Source organism: Eschrichtius robustus, chromosome X (genome assembly GCF_028021215.1).
Source record: "Eschrichtius robustus isolate mEscRob2 chromosome X, mEscRob2.pri, whole genome shotgun sequence".
NCBI lineage: Eukaryota > Metazoa > Chordata > Mammalia > Artiodactyla > Eschrichtiidae > Eschrichtius > Eschrichtius robustus.
Window position 1 is genome coordinate 92,631,562 of NC_090845.1, and position 8,738 is coordinate 92,640,299.

The following is an 8,738-nucleotide window of genomic DNA, read 5'->3' on the forward strand; positions in this document are numbered from 1 at the left end:
CCTCTCTCCCTCTGGCCCCGGGCCTCCCACCTTCTGGCCTCCCGCGTCCTCTGGCCGCTAAGCCACTCTCGCTGCCCCCGCACCGGCACCTTACCCAACACAATGGGAGAGAGGCGGGAGAGGGCCGCGGGGGCCAGGCCGGTCAGCTCTGCGTGCCGGCAGTCCGGCTCTTCGGCGACACCGTCACTGCTCCTGCCGCCTCCTCGTCCTCAACGAGGCGGCAAGTGCAGCTTGGACCTAGGTGGCCTGACAGCTGCCGCTCGCGCCCGCTGCTGCCGCCGCGCAGCGTCTCGCGCCCGCGCCCGCCAGGGGAGGGGGCGGGGCCCGCACCGCCTCCTCGCGCCCCTTTTTCGGCGCCAGGGACCCGGGGTAGACGCCTCCCGCCCTTGCGCGTCGAGAGCGCTCCCTGGCTCGCTCACACTTCTTTCATGATCAGTGTCCAACCCTGGTCTCCTTTGTCCTCCTCCTCTCCCCTTGCAGATCAGTAGGCACAGCGACAATGGACCGTCAAATATTGCTCTCCCACTTAGCTCCTCTGTAGCCACAGCCCCATTTCTGGCAATTACTCTTCGACCTACCTCATTTATCCTACCTCCAAACCCTCTGCTTTTGCCAAGAGGATAGCACATACACACTCTTGTTTAAAATAACTCAGGGAAACACATGATCACGAAACATTACTAGGCCCTCTAGCTGGCTACTGCTCATGAAATTCTCATGGCAATCCAAAAGGAAAGGTTCACATCTGTAGCTCAGGCATAGAAGACACACTGCCATTTACCCTTACAGGTTACCGTTCTAGAGGGCCATCCTAAGAGCATTATCTGAGGTTCCCAGAAATGTTGCTGGGGTAGAATGCAATGTTCCAATAGTGCCTAGCCACCCAACCAGTCATTTCTTTTTGTCTCCTGTGCCCCTCTGGTTCCTCCAACTAATTCGTGATTTTTTCCCCTGAAATCAAAGGAGGGTGGAGCTCCTGGGGTCATTTAGCCTGCACTCCATCTCTGTCAGGCAGATTCATCTTTGAAGCTTTCCTGTTGTCTGATAACCCGTCCCTAAAGTGGCACTATGCCTCACTCTCCACGTGCCCCGTCATGGCCCTCACGCACCCTCCCTCTACCTAGGCCACGCTCTTTCTGCCTCTTCCCAAGTCAACCACTCAGTCAATTCCATAAACCCCAGCTTAAATGTCACTTTCTCAGGGTAACCTCAACCCCAGAATAGAGTAAGTGCCCCAATTTATTCTCTCGTAGCCTCCTATATAGCCTGCTGTACTTTTCTTTGTAATACTTAGCAGTTTATGATGAGATATTTATTTAAAAATTTTTTAATTAAAAAAATTTTAGGGGCTTCCCTGGTGGCGCAGTGGTTAAGAATCCGCCTGCCAATGCAGGGGACACGGGTTCGAGCCCTGGTCCGGGAAGATCCCACATGCCGCGGAGCAACTGGGCCCGTGAGCCACAACTACTGAGCCTGCGCGTCTGGAGCCTGTGCTCCACCAACAAGAGAGGCCGCGACAGTGAGAGGCCCGCGCACCGCGATGAAGAGTGGCCCCCACTCGCCGCAACTAGAGAAAGCCCTCGCACAGAAACGAAGACCCAACACAGCCAAAAATAAATAAATAAAAATAAATAAATTTATAAAAAAAAATTTTTTAATTGAAGTATAGTTGATATACAATATTGTATAAGTTACAGGTGTACAACATAGTGATTCACAATTTTAAAGGTTATACTCCATTTATAGTTATTATAAAATATTGGTTAAATTCCCTGTGTTGTAAAATATATCCTTGTAGCTTATTTTATACATAATAGTTTGTACCTCTTAATCCCTTACCCCCATCTTGCTGCTTCCTTCTTCCCTCTCCACACTGGTAACCACTAGTTTGTTCTCTCTGTGAGTCTGCTTTTTTTTTTTTTTTATTATATTCACTGGTTGGTTTCATTTTTTAGATTCCACATGTAAGTGATATCATACGGTATTTGTCTTTTTCTGTCTGACTTATTTCACTTAGCATAATACCTTCCAAGTCCACCTATGTTGTTGCGAATGGCAAAATTTCATTCTTTTTTACAGCTGAGTAGTATTCCTATATATATATTATATATTTATATATATATATATATAATATATATATATATACACACCACATCTTGTTTGTCCATTCATCTGTTGATGGACACTTACACTTAGGTTGCTTCCATATCTTGGCAATTGTAAATAATGTTGCTATGAACATTGGGGTGTGTGCATCTTTTTGAATTAGTGTTTTCCCTTCTTTTTGGATATGTGCCCAGGAGTGGAATTGCTGGGTCATATGGTAGTTCTATTTTTAGTTTTTTGAGAAACCTCCATACTGTTTTTCACAGTGGTTGCACCAATTTACATTCTCACCAACAATGGACGAGAGTTCCCTTTTCTCCACATCCTCTCCAATATTCGTCATTTGTGTTCGTTTTGATGATAGCCATTCTGACAGGTGTGAGGTGATATCTCGTTTTGACTTTAGTTTGCATTTCTCTGATGATTAGTGATGTTGAGCATCTTTTCATGTGCCTGTTCGCTACCTGAATGTCTTCTTTGGAAAAATGTCTATTCAGGTCTTCTGCCCATTTTTGGATTGGGTTGTTTGATTTTTTGATGTTGAATTGTATGAGCTGTTTATATATTTTGGATATTAACCCCTTATTGGTCATATCATTTGCAAATATTTTCTCCCATTCTGTAGCTTGTCTTTATGATGAGATATTTAAATGTATGATTATTTGCTTGATAACTGCCTTCCTCCACTATACTGTATTGCACTATAAAGTCAAGGACTGTGACTGTTTAGATTCACCACCATACCTGCAGAGCCTAGGGCAGTGCTTGTTACATAGGACATGCTCAGAAAATATTTGTTGAATATGAATGTGCTCCTACTTAAACCAGTCCTGCCCGCTACACAAACACACTAAAACACTCTTCTGTTGGAGAAGAAATGCACATAATCCTTTAAAGAAATTTTTTACTCACACATTCTTATCTGTGATAAAAGAAAACTTCTGAGCATGGGCCCCCATATATGTATTTATAGATTTTATACATGTCCTACTGTGCATATCTATTTTATATATACATTATAATACATATACATTGAAAATACTCCAACACAGAAATTTTAAAAGAATGACAAAAAAACCAAACATGTTGATGTTCCAATGTTTTCTTTCTGCACTGTATTGAACTGTTTTGTGAACTGCTCAAAATAACAGTCCTTCAAATTAGAGTCTCATCTTTATGTGAATCTAGATTTTTTTGTCCTTTTCTCGTAGATGCTATTTTTCAACAGTTTAGTCATCTCTGAGAATCTCCCCAAACCTATTTGCAAGTTTTAAGGGCCTTTTAATTGCTAGGCTTGGATACCCAGTTCTGTAGTCAGAAGCTCATAACTGCTGAAGGCATTACATATTTGCAGAATGTTGGAGTCCTTAGGGATTAATTAATTAATCCTTAGGATTAAGCAAAATCCTATGTTAGCCCAAAGACTCTTAAACAAATCCTATATTAAAAGACTCTCTAGAGGTTACTTGAAAAGCAACTACCATCCACGTAGAATAGAAGCAACATGACTACCACTAGTTAGGAGGGAACAGCACAAGGTGGATAGCTCAAGTTTCAAAATACCAGCTGTAGGTTTTGTGGCTCTTGGACTGGACTATTCTAAATGATCCATCATTGAGATCTGTCAAACCATGCCCTCCATCAATGATGCTTCCATGCATAATGAAATAATATAATCCTATCCTTGTAACACAGTTACACACACACACACACACACGCCTCCACACACACCCAAACACCACTTTTCTACCAAAGCGAGAATCATACTGTAGTCAGTAGGTTGGAGACTAAACCAAAATTGTCTCTAGGTGCTGGAGAAAAAGTTACCTTTGGAGAGTGACACACACATGCAAAAATCAGCATTCAGTGTATGAAATCTATTATGTCCAAAAGCCCCCCATCCTAATTCGGTTTTAAATACATTGATCTGGGCTTAAAGAAGACATAATTTGAATGTGACTAATATAAAAGAAAAGCCTGATTTCATGTTCATAAGATGCTTATGAAAAAAAGAGTTCCATGAAGGGTTCAAATAAATTCATAAACACCACATACTATTTCCTTTCCTGGAGAATCACAATGCATATTAGAGCATTAAAGGCTCTTGGAATCTTGCAGTGAAGAAAGCATTTTTTAAAAACCAAACTTCTGTGACAAATTCCTTTTGTTTATTGAACATCTGTCAACAGGACTAGTATACCTCAGAACCCAATTTGGCAACTGCTGTCTTAATTGTACAAAGTTGTAATGTGATAACAGAACATTGGCTTGCCTTAAACGTGGATGGTAGTATATGTCATCTTGCTTGGCCACTCAGATTAATTTATAGTGGCTTCCTGGAGACTTGTGCTGTGCAAGATTCTAAGGCACATCTAGCTCAGTAGAAAAGAGTGATTAGTTAGTGGTGGCTGCCATGGATGAGGCAATGTGTTTGGCATCCTTGGCCTAGAGTATTTACATGGCAACTATACATGTCATATATCCAGATAATTCTGATTTTGAGTATTTTCTTCTGTTTTCCCCACATTTACAATAATACTTATGGGACCATCTGATGTTTTATTCAGAAAATATAGTAGCACAGATTTGTAAAAAGGAAATTGGGCAGTAAGAATTTGTCAATATTTACCTATCATTGTCCAAAAGCAAGTCATTTGTTCTGGTGGCACAATAATTTTTTATCACTTGGTATGTGAATAATCTTGTGGAATAGGGATGCTTTGCAAGATTTTCCATAGCCTGAAGGAAAGATCTCTGAAGATAATCCAATTATTGAAAACATCAGTATGAACTCAGTTTTATTATTTTAAAAATGCATGTATTTTCAAGCTCTGTTCACTGAAAACAGTTCAAAACAGTGAAAATCCCAGTACCAAAGAGCACCACTAGTGCCCAGACTGAGATTCTAAATATCATTTCCCAGTAAAAGGAATCAAGGTTTCTTAGAGAAATGGCTGATTCTAGGTCTGTGGCAAGATATGTCCAAGATGAATCTGGAATATCTTGTCACACCAGATAGCAAAGAAGCTATGGAACCCCAAGATAATAGAAAATATATGTATTGGTCTCTACCCCCAGTTTCTGGCACAGAGCCCCTGAAATGCTTGTAAATTCCTGAGTGATAAGAATGCTATCTTTTGTTCTAATATTTGGTCTTTGACCCCAGTTCCTGACAAGGCTCCTAAATCCCCTAGAATTTCCTGAGTGATTGGAGTATCTTTTGTTCTAATGAGGCAACTCTGGGTGGGTTCTTGCATGGCTTCTGGATGGGGGCTGATCTCCAGAAAGACCAAGCCATAACTAGAAGCTTGGAATTTCATCCCCATCCTCCACTTCTCTAGAGAGGGGAGAGGGGCTGGAAATGGAGTTAATAACTGATCATGCCTATGTGAGGAAGCCTCCATAAAAATACCCCAAATTATAGGGTTTGGAGATCTTCCAGGTTGGCGAACACATCCACATACTGGGAGAGTGATGCACCCCAGCTCCACAGGGACAGAAGCTCCTCCACCGGGAGCCTCCCAGACCTCGCCCTATGTAGCTCTTCATCTGACTGTTTACTGTATCCTTTATCATATCCTCAAGTAAACTGGTAAACTTAAGTGTCTCCCTGAGATCTGTGAGCCGCTCTAGCAAATAATAAAATTCAATGGAGAGGAGGTCATGGGAACCTCTGTTTTATAGCTGATTGGTCAGAAGCACAGATAACAGCCTGGACTTATGATTGGCTTTTTCCCTATACAGGTACACTACTAGGGCTGTGTCAAAAGGACTTAGGAGCCAAATTGAAGAGAGTCTCACTAGCCAAACATGAAGCAATTTGAACATCAGTAAACACAATAACTACAATGGATTGAAATATATCAAATATGTTTAAATACATGAATTCACGATGACACTTAAAAATGTAATTTGTCAACTTGGAGAAAGTTATGAAACTAGCTCATTATTTTAAAACTGGTAAATAAAATAATGAACTGAACATTTAACCTGCCTTTCTTATATACATTCTTTCTCTGTGTAACCAAATAGTTCATGAGGAGAATGTTTCAGTGGAAGATTTCCACCTAATAAATTCAGAAGGAATGATAGAATTTTACAATGGCTAATGAATTAATGGATATAGGCAATGATCATCAAAGTCTGCTAACATTACAAGAGTAATAACCAAATATCATCTGACTCTTAATGGAAAAACAAAGCAGTGCCTATGAAGTATTTTGCTAAAAAAGTAAAATTTGAATCCGATCAAACCTCTAGATATAACTATGAATTTTTAGGAAAAAGGACAAAGATGTTAAATAACATCACAAGAATGTAAGCAAGAACATGTAAGACTTGAGTTTAGAGTTGGGAGGTTGGGAAGGGGAACTCCACAGAAAACAGCATGGTTTCTTCAATAAATAAATTGCAAGGAGAATCTGAAATTTGTATTTATAATGACATCAAAACCAAAATATTTAGGAGTAATTATAAAAAGAAGTGCAAAACATATACTCTTAAAAACAACAAAATGTTGAAAGAAATTAAAAAGATCTAAATAAATGGAAAGACATTCCATGTTTGTGGATCAGAAGACTTAATATTATTAAGATGGCAATACTCTCCAAATTGATCTACAGATTCAGTGCAGTCCCTACCAGAATTCCAGCTAGTGCCTTTGTAGATATTTATAAGCTGTTCCTAAAATCCATATGGAAATTTTGTAAGTTTACAATTTAACCATTGTAAGCGGATAAATTGGCACATGGCCATCATGAGTTTGAATAGCATGTATCAGTCTCCTTTCAAGTTTCTGGAACCTGAAAAACTAAGGATAGTATCCTACATCTTGCCCATTCACTGAAGCCTTTCTACCCTTTGACGTTCCCCTTTAATAGAAAACCCACTTCCCCCTGGTACCTTCAGAATTCAATATATAGACTCTTGGTTTTGGCAGGGCTTTTAGAGTGACTGATTGAATCCACTGATTTCCGAACTTAGCTGCGCATTAAAATCACATAGAGGATTTATCAAAACTATAGATTTCAAGTCCCTGACTTTGAAATCTCTGTGGTGGGGCCCACAAATGTATGTTTTTAACAAGTTCCCTAGGGGATTGTGATAAGCTGGCCCATGTACAAGTATTTAGGAACCCTGAACTTTTTGTAGCCTCTCACCTACTACAGGAATTCCTTTGACAACTCTCTGACTTGTAGTCATTCAGCCTCTGAATAATGACTTCACAAGCAGCCCATTCCATTATTTAGACAGTTTACTTTGTTAGGAAGTTCTTTCTTATGAAATGATGAAATCTGCAACCTCTAGCTCTCCTTATTTTGGCACTAGTTCTGACCTCAGAGATGGCCGATAGGTTTTGTAGAAGTCTCTCTTAATTGAAAGAAAAATAAAATCAGAAATACAAGTTCCTCTTTTGATGATGGTGAGTAGCTTCTAAAAATAGAGTACTTGTCAGCAAAAGAAAAAAATTCAAAGCGAATACAATGTTCAGCATCTCTGTGCAAAAAGTTATTGTTCCCTAAAATACCCAAACTTTCTCTTTTAAAAGATAAGAATTTTCTTAAGGCTGAAACATTCAACACTTTACTTTTATTTCTTTTGAGATCATTACAGATCTGTTGTCTTATAGTTATTGCAAATGCTGCAAAACATTGTTCAGATGAATGTGTAAGTCATAACATGATGGTTTGTGTAAAAGTTAATGTTTTGAAAATTGTGTTGGCTAATGTAAAACATCCAAAGTAAGGTTACTCACTTTTCTTTTTTTAAAATACTTATTTATTTATTTTACTTTTGGTTGTGTTGGATCTTAGTTGTGGCCCGCAGGATCTTCGTTGCAGCACTCGGGATCCTCCGCTGTGGTGCGTGGGCTCCTCATTGTGGTGCGCTGGCTCCAGAGCGCGTAGGCTCTGTAGTTGCTGCACGCAGGCTCTCTAGTTGTGGCCCGCATGCTCAGTAGTTGCGGTGCCTGGGCTTAGTTGCTCTCCGGCATGTGGGATCTTAGTTCCTCGACTAGGGACTGAACCCGCGTCCCCTGCATTAGAAGGCGGATTCTTAACCAATGGACCACCAGGGAAGTCACTCACTTTTCTTAAAGAAAGCAGTGTGATAGTGGTCCCACCCCTTGCATGCCACTGAACAATGACGCCTTTCTTCTATGGGGTCCCGCACGTTTTCCGAAAACTTTCCTGGTTGTGGAGCTCCTTACTCCTGTCCCTTCACGCTGTCTTTTCACAGCCAACAGCTGTTCCCTCCCTCTGTCCACGATCCAAACCCCACTTCCCAGCACCCAAACCCCCTCCCCAGCGGGCGACTCACGACTCAGGCTGGAATGCACAGAGTTGCAGTGTAGACCATGTGTGCAGTTCTTACTTTGTCCTGCCTTCCACAGACCTTCTGCTGCATTCTCCTTTGATTCCCCGAAAGGTCCTTTTCTGTCTCAGCTTGATTTCCCAACCATGAGGGAGTTTTTCTGAGTGCGGAGACCTCCCCTCACTTTCAGCTTCCCGCTAGGGTTGCTGGTCCCTTTTTTGATTCCTCTTCCCTTTTTTCCTTCTTTCTTTCATCCTACCCAGTTGTGAGGGGATTTTTCTTGTCCTTTTAGGTGTCTGAAGTCTTCCACTAATGTTCAA